This window comes from Brienomyrus brachyistius, chromosome 12 (genome assembly GCF_023856365.1).
Source record: "Brienomyrus brachyistius isolate T26 chromosome 12, BBRACH_0.4, whole genome shotgun sequence".
NCBI classification, from domain to species: Eukaryota; Metazoa; Chordata; class Actinopteri; order Osteoglossiformes; family Mormyridae; genus Brienomyrus; species Brienomyrus brachyistius.
This window is the reverse complement of record NC_064544.1, coordinates 16,426,274-16,443,313: the sequence shown is the minus strand read 5'-3', so window position 1 is coordinate 16,443,313 and position 17,040 is coordinate 16,426,274. Positions and strand designations below refer to the sequence as shown.

The following is a 17,040-nucleotide window of genomic DNA, read 5'->3' as shown; positions in this document are numbered from 1 at the left end:
AGAAGGTTTGTCAAACAAAGAAAAAGAATCTCCAAAAGTTAAGACACATTCGAACATAACCTGTACATATCTGTATATTAAGACTAGTAGTCAAGAGTAAATACATATACAGATATACAAAAGCCAAACTTAAAAGAAACTTTCTTTGGGGTGTTGGTCTGTTCGGTGAGTGGTATGTAAGGCAGGATGTCTGGGGAGGGGGTTGTGTGCCAAGTCGAGGGACCCCTGTCCTTGGGGTCCACTCTGTTCTCTGTAGGTCGTTAAAACTTTGAGCAATAAAAGTTGGAGTGCTGGCCTCCCTGGTTATCTATGTGTGTGGGGTCACAAACCCCCCTTTGGGGCCTAGGTCGATGTGTGCCTTCTCGTACCAGGGTAGGCCTTATCTCAGGCCACCTGGAATTTAAGCTTTGTGATATGTGCATGTGTGATCCTGCAATCAGCAGGGCTCAGCCCTTGAGGATGTGATTTGAATAGCTCTGATATAATAGATACTCTTACTATCAGAGGCACAAAGAATCATTTTAAAAGGAATAAAAAAGCAGAAACCCTTCAGACTCATAGAGAGCAGTGTTAGGCACCGCTGCAGGCTCGGCTCCGCCCACAGGTCTCGTTTGTAGCCCGCCCTCCGTTTGGCTTTTGCTCCGCCCCTCTCACCAGACCCGCCCACGACTTGCCCGATGCACCGTCCGTCACTTCCGGCTCCTCCACCTGAAAAGCCGAAAAGTAGACACTTCAAGATCTCTTCTCATTGCTTTGTTATTATTGGTTTGCTTTATTAGATTTGGATTTGTTGTGTATGACAGTTTAGATTATCATTTATTTTATACATATACACATAGCTTTATATTTAAAGAATAATACAGAATAAGTTACTGTAAAAGCATCTTTATCAGCATATATGGAATTTTTTACGACAAGTTTGCAAAAAATCCTTTGTTACTCCAAATGTTTTTCACTCCAAAGAACACTATGTTATATTTATGTGCATTTTACATTAATTGTTTTTCATGATACATGTAGCCAAACATTATCTGTCTACAGTGAAAAAATGTCCAAAAATGGAAATAAAATTGAGGATATTGAAGGACAAGCTTTAAAAACTGTCTAAAATGTTACAATTATGTGTGATACGTAAAGAAACAAGAAAAACTTTTATTCGAAACATTGTGAAATTGTTTTCAAATAATGTAATTTACTGCCTTCAAACAATTATTTGTACACCTGGCAAATCATAGAGTTGAATGAATATGTGAGGATGGCGGGGAATTCCCAGTCATAGTAGAGATCATTTAACACATAACGGCAGATAGCAATAGGCAGGTAACTGGGTGCCCTTAGTTTCCCCCCTTGGAGGTCATTCTCCACACAAGCATTTGGAGGGTTAGTTGAGTTTCTCAACTGATAAAATACCCAATGCACTGAGGAAAATATTGATAAAATTTCACAATCAATATCCTAAATTTAATTTCCATTTTTGAGCATTTTTTACACAGTGTACATATAATTTTTAGCTGCATTGTATTTCTAAAGTGATTTAAATTGGTGCAGAAGCTGCCCATCCAAGCTGTACTGTATGTGTGTGGAGCTTGCAGGCTCTCAAAACTGACCGTAGGTGTGAATGTACAGTATGTGTGAATGGTGTGTGTGTGTGTGTGTGTGTGTCCCCTTCCATGGGTTGGCTCCCCATCTTGGTTTATTCTCACATCTTTCCATATTTAGGAATTTAATTTATTTTCTAAAATCGATTTGGAAGGTGAACATCCATCCATCCATCCGTTTTCTATATGTGCTTGTTCTATGCAGGTTCACAGGGGAATAATGCCAATCCTGCACAAGGTGAGCAGAACAAATATGCAACATGTCTATTCTGTTTTTCATATGTACTGTAGTTCTGTGTTCACTCAGAGACATTCCAGAACATCCTGTTTATTATAGTAAATACTCTCACTATCAAAGGCACAAAGAATCATTTTAACAGGCACAGAAAAACAGAAAAAGCCTTCAGACTCATAGAGACCAGATAATGGCCTTCATTGGCATTTTTAGTTGAGTTTCCCAACTGATGAAATACCCAAAGCATTGAGGACAACAGTCATGAACTTTAAATCAATATCCAAAATTTCATTTCCTTTTTTGACTATTTTTTCAATTTACATATTTTTGGCTGCATTGTATTTCTAAAGTGATTTAAATTGGTGCAGGAGCTGCCCATCCAAGCTGTATGTGTGTGGAGCTTGCAGGCTCTCAAAACTGACCATAGGTGTGAATGTATGTGTGAATGGCGTGTGTGTGTGTGTGTGTGTGTGTGTGTGTGTGTGTGTGTGTGTGTGTGTGTCCTTCCATGGGTTGGCTCCCCATCTTGGTTTATTCCCACATCTTTCCATATTTAGGAATTTTATTTATTTTCTAAAATAGATTTGGGAGGTGAAAATTTATCCATTCATCCTTTTTCTATACTTTGTTCTATGCAGGTTCACAGGGGAATAATGCCAATTCTGCACAAGGTGAGCAGAACAAATATGCAACATGTCTATTCTGTTTTACATAAGTACTAGTGTGTTCACCAAGAGACATTCCAGAACATTCTGTTTATTGTAGTACAGGGCTCTTCAAATCTGGCCCTCGATTCCAAATCCAGGCCTTCTTTTCAGTTCTACTAGGTAGTTAGTTTGATAATTACTGATTCTAATTGGCCAGAGGCTTCACACCCGGCTAACAGCTAAAGGAAGGCTGGAAAATCAGCAGGGCTCGGCCCTTGAGGATGTGATTTGAATAGCTCTGATATAATAGATACTCTTACTATCAGAGGCACAACGAATCATTTTAAAAGGAATAAAAAAATAGAAACCCTTCAGACTCATAGAGACCAGTGTTAGGCATCGCTGCAGGCTCGGCTCCGCCCACAGGTCTCGTTTGTAGCACGCCCTCCGTTCGGCCTTTGCTCCGCTAACGGCAGATAGCAATAGGCAGGTAACTGGGTGCCCTTAGTTTCCTGCCTTGGTGGTCATTCTCCACACAAGCATTTGTAGGGTTAATTGAGTTTCTCAACTGATAAAATATCCAATGCATTGAGGAAATTGTGATAAAATTTCACAATCAATATCCTAAATTTAATTTCCATTTTTGACCATTTTTTCACAGTGTACATATAATTTTTAGCTGCATTGTATTTCTAAAGTAATTTAAATTGGTGCAGGAGCTGCCCATCCAAGCTGTACTGTATGTGTGTGGAGCTTGCAGGCTCTCAAAACTGACCGTAGGTGTGAATGTATGTGTGAATGGTGTGTGTGTGTGTGTGTGTGTGTGTGTGTGTGTGTGTGTCCCCTTCCATGGGTTGGCTCCCCATCTTGGTTTATTCTCACATCATTCCATATTTAGGAATTTAATTTATTTTCTAAAATCGATTTGGAAGGTGAACATGTATCCATTCATCCATTTTCTATATGTGCTTGTTCTATGCAGGTTCACAGGGGAATAATGCCAATCCTGCACAAGGTGAGCAGAACAAATATGCAACATGTCTATTCTGTTTTACATATGTACTGTAGTTCTGTGTTCACTCAGAGACATTCCAGAACATCCTGTTTATTATAGTAAATACTCTCACTATCAAAGGCACAAAGAACCATTTTAACGGGCACAGAAAACAGAAACTCTTCAGGCTCATAGAGACCAGATAATGGCCTTCATTGGCATTTTTAGTTGAGTTTCCCAACTGATGAAATACCCAAAGCATTGAGGACAACAGTCATGAACTTTCAATCAATATCCAAAATTTCATTTCCTTTTTTGACTATTTTTTCAATTTACATATTTTTGGCTGCATTGTATTTCTAAAGTGATTTAAATTGGTGCAGGAGCTGCCCATCCAAGCTGTATGTGTGTGGAGCTTGCAGGCTCTCAAAACTGACCATAGGTGTGAATGTATGTGTGAATGGCGTGTGTGTGTGTGTGTGTGTGTGTGTGTGTGTGTGTGTGTGTGTGTCCTTCCATGGGTTGGCTCCCCATCTTGGTTTATTCCCACATCTTTCCATATTTAGGAATTTTATTTATTTTCTAAAATAGATTTGGGAGGTGAAAATTTATCCATTCATCCTTTTTCTATACTTTGTTCTATGCAGGTTCACAGGGGAATAATGCCAATCCTGCACAAGGTGAGCAGAACAAATATGCAACATGTCTATTCTGTTTTACATAAGTACTAGTGTGTTCACCAAGAGACATTCCAGAACATTCTGTTTATTGTAGTACAGGGCTCTTCAAATCTGGCCCTCGATTCCAAATCCAGGCCTTCTTTTCAGTTCTACTAGGTAGTTAGTTTGATAATTACTGATTCTAATTGGCCAGAGGCTTCACACCCGGCTAACAGCTAAAGGAAGGCTGGAAAATCAGCAGGGCTCGGCCCTTGAGGATGTGATTTGAATAGCTCTGATATAATAGATACTCTTACTATCAGAGGCACAACGAATCATTTTAAAAGGAATAAAAAAACAGAAACCCTTCAGACTCATAGAGACCAGTGTTAGGCATCGCTGCAGGCTCGGCTCCGCCCACAGGTCTCGTTTGTAGCACGCCCTCCGTTCGGCCTTTGCTCCGCTAACGGCAGATAGCAATAGGCAGGTAACTGGGTGCCCTTAGTTTCCTGCCTTGGTGGTCATTCTCCACACAAGCATTTGTAGGGTTAATTGAGTTTCTCAACTGATAAAATATCCAATGCATTGAGGAAATTGTGATAAAATTTCACAATCAATATCCTAAATTTAATTTCCATTTTTGACCATTTTTTCACAGTGTACATATAATTTTTAGCTGCATTGTATTTCTAAAGTAATTTAAATTGGTGCAGGAGCTGCCCATCCAAGCTGTACTGTATGTGTGTGGAGCTTGCAGGCTCTCAAAACTGACCGTAGGTGTGAATGTATGTGTGAATGGAGTGTGTGTGTGTGTCTGTGTGTGTGCGTGTCCCCTTCCATGGGTTGGCTCCCCATCTTGGTTTATTCTCACATCATTCCATATTTAGGAATTTAATTTATTTTCTAAAATCGATTTGGAAGGTGAACATGTATCCATTCATCCGTTTTCTATATGTGCTTGTTCTATGCAGGTTCACAGGGGAATAATGCCAATCCTGCACAAGGTGAGCAGAACAAATATGCAACATGTCTATTCTGTTTTACATATGTACTGTAGTTCTGTGTTCACTCAGAGACATTCCAGAACATCCTGTTTATTATAGTAAATACTCTCACTATCAAAGGCACAAAGAACCATTTTAACGGGCACAGAAAACAGAAACTCTTCAGGCTCATAGAGACCAGATAATGGCCTTCATTGGCATTTTTAGTTGAGTTTCCCAACTGATGAAATACCCAAAGCATTGAGGATAACAGTCATGAACTTTCAATCAATATCCAAAATTTCATTTCCTTTTTTGACTATTTTTTCAATTTACATATTTTTGGCTGCATTGTATTTCTAAAGTGATTTAAATTGGTGCAGGAGCTGCCCATCCAAGCTGTATGTGTGTGGAGCTTGCAGGCTCTCAAAACTGACCATAGGTGTGAATGTATGTGTGAATGGCGTGTGTGTGTGTGTGTGTGTGTGTGTGTGTGTGTGTGTCCTTCCATGGGTTGGCTCCCCATCTTGGTTTATTCCCACATCTTTCCATATTTAGGAATTTTATTTATTTTCTAAAATAGATTTGGGAGGTGAAAATTTATCCATTCATCCTTTTTCTATACTTTGTTCTATGCAGGTTCACAGGGGAATAATGCCAATCCTGCACAAGGTGAGCAGAACAAACATGCAACATGTCTATTCTGTTTTACATAAGTACTAGTGTGTTCACCAAGAGACATTCCAGAACATTCTGTTTATTGTAGTACAGGGCTCTTCAAATCTGGCCCTCGATTCCAAATCCAGGCCTTCTTTTCAGTTCTACTAGGTAGTTAGTTTAATAATTACTGATTCTAATTGGCCAGAGGCTTCACACCCGGCTAACAGCTAAAGGAAGGCTGGAAAATCAGCAGGGCTCAGCCCTTGAGGATGTGATTTGAATAGCTCTGATATAATAGATACTCTTACTATCAGAGGCACAAAGAATCATTTTAAAAGGAATAAAAAAGCAGAAACCCTTCAGACTCATAGAGAGCAGTGTTAGACACCGCTGCAGGCTCGGCTCCACCCACAGGTCTCCTTTGTAGCACGCCCTCCGTTCGGCCTTTGCTCCGCTAACGGCAGATAGCAATAGGCAGGTAACTGGGTGCCCTTAGTTTCCTGCCTTGGTGGTCATTCTCCACACAAGCATTTGTAGGGTTAATTGAGTTTCTCAACTGATAAAATACCCAATGCATTGAGGAAATTGTGATAAAATTTCACAATCAATATCCTAAATTTAATTTCCATTTTTGACCATTTTTTCACAGTGTACATATAATTTTTAGCTGCATTGTATTTCTAAAGTAATTTAAATTGGTGCAGGAGCTGCCCATCCAAGCTGTACTGTATGTGTGTGGAGCTTGCAGGCTCTCAAAACTGACCGTAGGTGTGAATGTATGTGTGAATGGTGTGTGTGTGTGTGTGTGTGTGTGTGTGTGTCCCCTTCCATGGGTTGGCTCCCCATCTTGGGTTATTCCAAAATTTTTCCATATTTAGTGTAGGGAGCCGCCCACTGACCCAATGGCGGAATCCAATGGCGCAGCCGAAGGCTGTGAATGCGTGTTGGTCCTTCCAAGCGCTCCTGGGAATTACTTACCCTTTTTACTATACAAAATATTCTTTTAGACATATATCTGACTCCATTTTATTAATGACCTTATTTCAGTATATTGTAGTCATGACGTTTATGTTGTTCGGATTACTTTGGGACTCTCCTTTAGATTACCAACTCTAGTTTACCCCTGACGAAGGAGTCCGCCAGATTCGCCTCGGCCGACAGGGCGATCCGTGGGCTTGTTCCACAGGGTTTGTCTTAAAGGTACGGAAATTGCCACCATTTAAGACAATGTCGGCCTCTGATTATTCGGGTCCCTCGACCTATATAATTTCCCAAAGGCTCAGTGTCTGCCAATTACTGAGCATGTGGGTGCCTCGGAGATTAAGCCGATGTTTACCCGAACCACACGTACGTCCACCTCAGAGGCTCAGCCAGGGGCAGCCCATATCATAACATGTGTCAACCTCAGCGGCTGTGACGGCGCACCTTTTGTTGTGGTAGTTTGTACGAGGTTTACTTTGGGCTCGTCTCAGGGACTCCGCCGATGCCGCCCATTGTCTTACCATGTGAGCGTCTCAGGGACTATGCCCGGTGCCTAGGAACATAGTGTGTACGCCCCTCAGAGGGTAGACCGGTACCTTTCATCAGCATGTGTTGACCTCAGAGGTTAAGTCGGCCCGTAACTGAGCGTGTGTGAACTCCAGAGGTGTAGTTTTGGTATCCACCTAACTTAACTTGGGCAGTCGAGTTTGGGACCCGGATAAAGGGGATTTAACCTAGAGGCTGCAAGATAGTATTTACCACTTTAGTCCTAATCAGGATCGAAGCCCAATCTGGAAAGTTTATAAAAGGTTAGCAAATCAGACAGTCATGAAGTAATCAAGACAACATTTATTAAACATATTACAATATCCAATTACATGTGGCCACATACTTGTAAATACATTTGGACAAATACAATATTAAACAATCACATTCCTCAGCTGAGAGTGCACAAAGTTCTGCGGAAAGTATCTGACTACAGAGGGACTTTCACGCAGTTCTCTGTGGGAGCTCTGATTACAGAGTGACTCCCTGACCTCTTCTGAGGCCCTTCCTTAAGTATTCCAACCCAGGTGATGGCATGTCTCTGAAGACTGACCAATTTCGGTCAATAGTTAATTTTAGGGGCATTGTTGGCCTTGGTTCTCAAGTCCCCAGCCAATCAGATCACTTTAGGGGGTGGTCGTAATTCCCTTGTTCTGCCATGTGGGAGGCTCTCTCAGTTTGGTAGGTTTAGCCGAAGTTTCTATATTTCTCTTAGGGAAAACTATACTGCCTTAAATCTGAGAGTATAATATTCGCTGTCTCATGCCTATTGAAACGAGACCAAACACCCGTGTATTTGTCCCTAACATCTATGTGTGGTGAGTTATCCTGTTAATAGTGGAAAAGGTGTCTGTGTCTGGAGGCTGACAGCTGTTGTTGCTGTGGATTGACTGTAGGGCTCTGGTCACTCCGGGGGGTGAAAGGTCTTGCTTTTTCTGTGTTGCTCCAGTTATTCCTATCCAGTCTCTCAGGAGCCGGCAGGCCTTTGCCTTCCTTAAAAATGGTGGTTTGAAGAGTTGAGTCCAGTCTTGCCTGGGCCAGCGGAGCTCTGAAATAGACTGATGCAGGCTGATCAGAGTTGGGGCCTGCAGGACCTATAAGTTTTATGTCCTTACATTAGGAATCTAATTTATTTTCTAAAATTGATTTGGGAGGTGAAAATGTATCCATTCTTCCTTTTTCTATACGTTGTTCTATGCTGGTGTACAGGGGTACGAAGCCGAGCCTGAAAGCTCTGAGTGCCTGCGAGGTATAAACCCACATCAGGGTGTAACAAATCATGGTACATGTGATATGTGTTATACAGAGTGATTTGATTATATTTATATTTAAAGAACTAAAAATGTTTTTATTTCTATATAACAAGGTGATAGCATAAGACAGTGATGACGAGGGATACAAGGATTGTTCTTCTTTCCACATGTTAAGCAAAAAAGCTCAGATATCCAAAAACAGCATGCAGAAATAGAAAACATGAGTACTAATGCTTCAGCTTCAGATAAGCAAAAATTAAGGAATAAAATATCTCTAAATCAATGAACAAGTGTATCTGCATGGTGTATTTTTTTTTTAAATAACTAAATTTTGTGAATGATTAATGTTTAAATGAGTGCATGTAGGGGTGGCATGGTGGTGCAGTGGTTAGCACTGTTGCCTCACACCTCTGCGACCCGGGTTCGAGTCGCCGCCTGGGTCACATGTGTGCGGAGTTTGCATGTTCTCCCCATGTCGTCGTGGGGTTTCCTCCGGGTACTCCGGTTTCCCCCCACAGTCCAAAAACATGCTGAGGCTAATTGGACTTGCTAAATTGCCCGTAGGAGTGCTTGTTTGAGTGAATGATGTGTGAGTGTGCCCTGCGATGGGCTGGCCCCCCATCCTGGGTTGTTCCCTGCCTTGTGCCCATTGCTTCCGGGATAGGCTCCGGACCCCCCGCGACCCAGTAGGATAAGCGGTTTGGACAATGGATGGATGGATGGATGGATGAATGCATGTATGACTATTTGTAATTTGATTACAAATCTGGGTGGAACTGGATGTGACCAGTGTGCTGACGTCTTCTGTTGCCCAGCTCCCACAGGAAAGAGAACAGTGGTGAGACTGACTGTCAGTACTGATGGAGACATAAAGGATCCTGCATTCAGCAGCCATCTGTTAACACAGGTCAGTTCAGTTCTCTTGTGGAGCTACACAGAGAAAGACACAAATTGCCAATGGATGCGCAAGGAAATATTCCATCGTGTTATAATCTAGCTACAGGAGAAACTGAACAGCGCAGGCATGTCAGATGGCACAAAACTATACTGGAGGACTCAACCTGATGGCCAAATCTTCCATCTAAAGGACAAGGTAACAGGTTTGCAACATCTAGTAACTGAAGGTAAGTAAATACATCTTCACTATTGAGTAAATACATCTTTGGTATTGTTGTAATTAGTATTGCACTGTGAGCAGTTTCTGTAACATCTTACCTTCATTTAGTAGATGCTTTTGTCAAAAGATTCAAACAGCAAAGTGGGAATTCATAAGGCTTGTGTCTACATTATGTAATAAGCAATCAGTTTATAGGAGAGGTAACAGAATGGTGTATCTGTGTATTTTCCCTTTGCAAGGGTCTGTGAATGTGGAAGAAACAAATCTTCAGTGTGTCTGGAATCACAGAGGGATCTGAGGAGCAGAGCAGCCCAATATGCATTGATTTGCACATAATGCAAGGAAATGTTTGCTCTGTACTGAATTCATGATAATACAAGTGATTTTCTATCCTTCTGCATCTCCATAAGATAAACCTTCATTTGTGCTGATCCAGAAACAGATGATTGCTTATTGCATTTCAAGCCTCACAGTACTTACTGCTTTCCTTGGTGTGTTTCCGTTTAATAGACGATAAACATTTATAGGAGAAAATATTTTCCGTAGCCTCATGATTCCAGGGTTTTGGGTTTTAACTCTCTGCCTGTATTTGTTCTGTATTTGTGAAGCTTGAATGTTCTCCTGCCATTTGCATGGGTCTCCTTTGGATACACAAGTTACCCTCCACAACTGTTGATAATAACATTTAATAACATACAGCAAATTACAAATTATTGCATATGTGTGTTGAGTGTTGTGTTCCTACTACATATATTCAACTTTAATGAGGAGTCAATAAAAAGTCTTATGTACTATGGGCTCATTAATGTAGCAGGTGGTAAAATTCATAATGACTGTATAAATGATTACATTCTTACACCGATAGCAATAAATGCCATGGACACACACAATAACACAAACCATCCATCTCAGAAGCATTGTGGGAATAACCCAGGCTGAGGCACCAACCTATCACAGGACACGCACACCATTCACATCTATGGGAAATTTTGGCAGCTCTAATTCACCTAAACATGTTTGGGGATTGAGGGGGAAACTGGGGAACCCAGAGAAAACCCCATGATGATAAGATAAGAACAGGGTGGAGACTCAGACCCTGAGGGGGGAGGCAACAGTATTAACCACGGTGCCAACATGTCACCCATAATGCAACACAACATCAAAGCTTACATTAACCGTCCTGCTACACTCTCATTTGCTCTCGTTATTTCAGTGGTTATTTGGTTGTGGGACAAACACAAATTAGATGATTCCAATTCAATTTTAAAAAGAAAACGTTATGTTTGGAAAATATATAAAATGCATGATAAAGTTGATAAAGTTATCATAAGATTCTATCCAGCGCAAAAATTATTATATTAAAGTGATAAGGAAATTAATAACAATGGACATATTTACAGTAAGTAATAACATATGAGAAGGAGTGTGGTTGTACTCCAGTATATCAGAGCTGTGATGCTCGTAGACACGAGGCTGCAGGCTGAGTTACAAACATAATCACAGCTGTGATATATTGCACTATAGCCACACTACCTCCAGTATGTTATTGCTTTTATACAACAGTTCATCAAGTAGCATTTGTAAGTTAAAACTAATGAGCCACAACAGATAATATTTGGCTTGATTATTTATTTAAACATTTACAGTCTTCCGCAAAACAAAAAAATTCCCACCAGCAAACTGTTCACTGTTGCCAAGCAACAGAAACACTCACTCCCATCTACTTTGCAAAATATAATAATTCGCAAAATATATTATTTTTCTATTGAAATGGGGCTCCTGTTAGCAACTTAGATAACTGAAGGCATTCATTTTTATGGTTCCAAATGTGTAAGCCCACATGTGTAATTCACAACTATCCAACACATGCTGTACAACATGCCTGTAGTTAAATGTTATTTTTATGTGGTGGAGGGATCACTAGGCAGCTTTGGCTTGTGGACTGAAGAAGTAGAGACAGAACGTTTGTCCCAGTGAGTGGCTGAATGTAGGTAGGTGCCATTCCACTAATGGCTCTGAAAGCAGACACCAAGGACTTACAAGAGCCTACAGGGGGCCAATGAACATGAGATGAATTCAGCTGCTGCAATATCAGATGTGCTGCTGCACTTTGAATCACCTGCAGTTTTTTCTCACTGCACAAGGTGGCAGCCCTGTCAGTAAATGCTTACAATACTACCTGTAATGATGAGATGCAAAGTTCCTGGACTAAGAGCTTCAATTTCTGATAAATAAGGCCTGATCTTCATAATGATATACAAAGTAAATTTATAAAAGTGGGAAATTTCTGTCACACAACCGTGTCTTCATGGACCTTGCTACTGCTCAGCCTAGTTGACCATCCTTGAACTAAGCCCACGGTGGTCCTCCCTGCCCAGCCTCCTGTGTCTTGCTCCCCGTCCAGTGTTAAAACCCCAAAGTCCCATAGTCTCCAGTCTGGTCCTGCACCTTCCCAATTTCATGTCCCTCTGATCGCTCCCATGCCTTCCTGCTAAGTTCCTTCTGTATCTCAAGTCCATCAGATCCCTTCATCTGCCTAGCTCCTTTCCTCCTCCTTGGCTTCCCTTACCTCCTGGTCATATCCCCTTTATTCTTCCTGTTGGGCATGTCATCTGTGGTCCATGTACCCTGAGCACCCAAGTTCAGTTCTCTGTGATGCTTCTGGTTCTTGTTCTCCTTTGGTTTGATGCCCTGCAGCAGTCTGTAGTCCATTGGTTCTCTTGGTTTCCATGTGTAGTGTTGTTCCCAGTCGCCTTCACTTTACAATAATACCACTTACAGTTGACTGTGAAATATCTAACAGGGAAGAAATTTCACAGACTGACCTATTGCAAAGGTGGCATCATATGACAGTAACAGAACGACTCATTCTTTCACCGATGTTTGTAAACCTGTCTGTGGTAATTGGTTTGCATAAGACACCTGACTTCAGTGACTGGGCTGTGGTCCAATACTTTTGTCCATATGTTGTAGCTAAAACAGAAACAAATGCATTAAAAGCAGGTGTATGGATTTAATTTTGTGCCAAAAGCCTTAATTACAATTTTGAAAACCGCAAGAAATTATTAAGTATCATTATGAAAATTGTCATGCCCGGCTCGTCCGCTCCTCGTGTGTGCCACGCCCCCTGCTTACCCACGTGTACTTCCCTGATCGTCTCCTGCTGTGTCTGATTACTTTGATTAGTCTTGTCCTGTTTTAAGTCCTGGTCTTACCTGTGGTAACCGTCCGTCATTGATGTCAGTTGCCGTTCTATGTTCCCTGCCCCGGATCTCCTAATAAACCCCTTGTCAGCCCTGAATTCGGCTTGTCTGCTCGTTCCTGCCTGCCGATCCGCACGTTCGCCGCTTCGCCCAACCGCGGTCGTGACAAAAATATACATTGCAAATATCAAAAAACAGAATAACATAATTTTTTCCTTCATCTATTTTGTGTTTTGCTTCCAGCTGACCAATAGATGTGTAAGCTGTACACCCTCTTCTAAGACACGCGCATCCGTTAAAAAGTACCAAAATCTTTACAGAATTTTGATTAATACTTTAGGCACAGAATTACCTCCATACAGGTGTGTCCAGACTTTTGACTAGTCCTGTATATGCATCCCTTGCACTTCAGGCAAATTTGCTGCTCGGAATAGTTTTACATGCCACAGCATTGATATGCACATGACTTCTGTGTTAAAAATATCTACATTCTTATTTGTTTGTTTTAAAAAAATGTAATGCAAAACATCATAGATGTAACAAGTTGTCTGTATATGTGGGGTTGTTCATTTACATGAAGGATAAAGAATGTTTTATTGTCAATACAAAACATGTTGTCCATAAAGGGAATGAAACGAGGTATAGGTAGCAATAATAAGATAGAAATAAAATCCATCCATCACCGTTTAACCCCAACAGGTCTCATGGGGGGGGGGGGGGGGGGGGGGGACCAGAACCTATCCTGGGAACAAGGGCCCAGGCAGGAACCAACCCTGGGCAGGAACTAACACATCACAGGGCACACACACACACACACACACACACATAGACACACATACATAATTACAGGGCCAACTAATCACCAACTAACCTTCCCCTCACACTTTTGGACCTCAAGAAGAAACCTGAGCCCGCAGCAGAAACCCATGTAAACAGCATGCAAACTCTGCACAGAAAGGACCTACACCCAATCCAGGAATCGAACCAAGCACCTTCTTTCTGTGAGGCAACACCACCATGTCATGCCAGTCCGGAGCCTATTCCGGAAGCAACAGGCAGGAGGCAGGAAACAATCCAGGACGGGGGGCCAGCCATCGTGGGACACATTCGCACACCATTCACTCACACATGCACACCTATGGGCAATCTAGTAACTCCAATTAGCCTCAGCATGTCTTTGGACTGTGGGGAGAAACCGGAGTACCTGGAGGAAACCCCACGACGACATGGGGAGAACATGCGAACTACACACACATGTAACCCAGGCGGAGACTCGAACCCTGGTCCCAGAGGTGTGAGGTTGCCCCATAAGCCATTGTTTGTTAGCAAATCTTTAAAATTTGTATTTAGGGAGAATATGCACATATCTCATTTATAATAAAGTGAAATGTGACTAATCACAGTATTTAAATAAACACACAATTTATGCGTAAAACTGAACCTCTATTCATCTTTGTATTTACTTGTAAAATTATAATGCAAAACAGCATAGATGTAAGAAGATGTTGACACATGATAGCTTGTTCATTTACATGAATGTACTGTGACAGGACTGTTGGGATCCACTGTGCACCAGCACCTGCAAGGGAACACTGGTGAATGACGACCCTGAGGGGACCGTCACCTAACAGAGCCCTATTCAATTACATTCCTGCTATCAACCATAACTCCTGAGGAGAATTTTTCGGTTCCTTTGTCTCCAGAATCTCCAGAGTACTAAAACTGAATTGAAGGTAACTTATGTTACATATATAGGTGTTGGTCATATCATTAGAATATCTTCAAAAAGTTGATTTATTTCACTAATTCCATTTAAGAAGTGAAACTTGTATAATGTATACATTCATTCCACACAGACGGGCATATTTCAAGTGTTTATTTCTTTTAAGTTTGATGATTATGACTGAAAACTAATGAAAACCCCAATTCAGTATCTCTGAAAATTAGAATATTGTGAAAGGGTTCAAGGTATTGAAGATACCTGGTACCACAATAATCAGCTAATTAACTCAAAACACCTGCAAAGGCCTTTAAATGGTCTCTCAGTCTAGTTCTGTAGGCTACACAATCATGGGGAAGACTGCTGATTTGACAATAGTCCAAAAGACGACCATTGACACCTTGCACAAGGAGGGCAAGACACAAAAGGTCATTGCAAAAGAAGTTGGCTGTACACAGAGCTCTGTATCCAAGCGCATTAATAGAGAGGCGAAGAGAATAGGGATAACTGCACCCTGGAAAGAACTGTGAAACAAAACCCATTCAAAAATGTGGGGGAGATTCACAAAGAGTGGACTGCAGCTGGAGTCAGTGCTTCAAGAACCACTACGCACAGACGTATGCAAGACATGGCTTTCAGCTGTCGCATTTCCTGTCTCAAGCCACTCTTGAGCAACAGACAGCGTCAGAAGCGTCTCTCCTGGGCTAAAGACAAAAAGGACTGGGCTGCTGCTGAGTGGTCCAAAGTTATGTTCTCTGATGAAAGTAAGTTTTGCATTTCCTTTGGACATCAGGGTCTCAGAGTCTGGAGGAAGACAGAGGCACAGAATCCACGTTGCTTGAGGTCAAGTGTAAAGTTTCCACAGTCAGTAATGGTTTGAGGTGCCATGTCATCTGCTGGTGTTGGTCCACTGTGTTTTCTGAGGTCCAAGGTCAACGCAGCTGTATACCAGGACGTTTTAGAGCACTTCATGCTTCCTGCTGCTGACCAACTTTATGGAGATGCAGATTTCATTTTCCAACAGGAAAATTTGGAATAAATTTTCCTGTCTGTGTGGAATAAATGTATACATTATACACTGTGTGCAGGTGCCAAGTCCTGTTGGAAAATGAAATCTGCATCTCCATAAAGTTGGTCAGCAGCAGGAAGCATGAAGTGCTCTAAAACGTCCTGGTATACAGCTGCGTTGACCTTGGACCTCAGAAAACACAGTGGACCAACACTGCCTTTTAAATAACCTGTAAACTGATGTGTGTATTTGTGTCTTTATGTTGTAAATACATTGTTGTCCAATTGTTCTGTAAGTATTGAATGTAATATGTTTACCTCGGTGTAAGTGTGGCTACATAGCGGTTACTCTGAGTGTGATTAATGTGTAAATTGTCGGCTTTCCTTGTCTGTGCCAGAGCTAATTGTCTGTAGCAATGCAATATTAATAAAGGTGAACTCCTTGTATTTTATACATGAGCTTGTCTGCATAATTTAAAACATCAGTCACTGCACTGATCCAGCTCCCATATTGTGTGATGTGGGCTTAGAGGAAGCGACAAGAGAAGCAGAAGACAGACATTTTGGCACAAACAGAAGGATAATATATATGGAAAGTAAATGGATGGTGGATCTTGTAATGGGCTGTAATGGAATGTAGGGTCTTAGCATTTGGTTGTTGAGGGTAAAATCTAACTGTTATTTGAAAAGGCTAAGGTGTAGTGAGTGTGTTTCCTTGTCAGGATGTCTACCCTAGTATTTCACTTAACACCAAGCCTGAATTGGCCATCCAATAAAATCCAATTTCAGAGGTCCACAGCTTTGCCATTTGTAGCTCTGCTGCAGGAACCAATCAGATTGTATAATTATGTCACATATATTGGAAAATAGAAATTCTATCTGATTTCAGATCTCCACATGAAAAGCCAATTGAATTATGTATTTATATCATATTAATATATCTATCGTGGTTTTATCATGGTTTGAAGTTGTTATTGTAAGGTTACGTGTAACTAATTGTAAGGTTGGTTAAGGGTTAGGGTTAGGATCCATAAAAAATCCTGTATTTTTCATTGCTTCTTAGGTATGGTTCTTTACTTTTGATCGTAACATTAACTAGTTTCAAAAAATATTGTTAAATTGCATTTCTGTTGGAACAAAAATTGTATGTTTAATGAAATACTTCTGGCAACTTTTCTTCTGACAGCAAACTTTTCATTTTAGAATGAATTTTCTACCAGTGTCGTTATTTGATATATGCTCTGCACAGGGCAGGAGGGTGTGGAAAATGGATGGATAACCTGCAGCCTGTAAATAAACCTTCTGTAAACCAAAAGCTCTGATGAGAAGAACCTCACTGGTGCCTGAAACATTAATAAAACATCTCAGCCAGAGTCTGAATTAACACCTGCCCTTCTGCAACAAAGTCCTTGCAGTTTACAAGTAATATGAGGTAG

At 41.1% G+C, this 17,040-nt stretch overlaps 2 protein-coding genes and 1 long non-coding RNA gene across 3 annotated transcripts in view; all 3 read left to right on the top strand.

Moving 5' to 3' along the window:
• Positions 1-17,040, top strand: part of LOC125704499 (macrophage mannose receptor 1-like) — a 106,384-nt gene that overhangs the window by 60,777 nt on the left and 28,567 nt on the right. The gene's annotated exons all lie outside the window — the stretch shown is intronic.
• The window catches only part of LOC125704519 (putative C-type lectin domain family 20 member A), a 126,168-nt gene that overhangs the window by 97,299 nt on the left and 11,829 nt on the right, over positions 1-17,040 (top strand). The gene's annotated exons all lie outside the window — the stretch shown is intronic.
• On the top strand, positions 9,488-10,383 carry LOC125704526 (uncharacterized). Its single transcript, XR_007381166.1, has 2 exons — positions 9,488-9,680; positions 9,913-10,383. It is a non-coding gene; the product is annotated as an uncharacterized LOC125704526 (long non-coding RNA).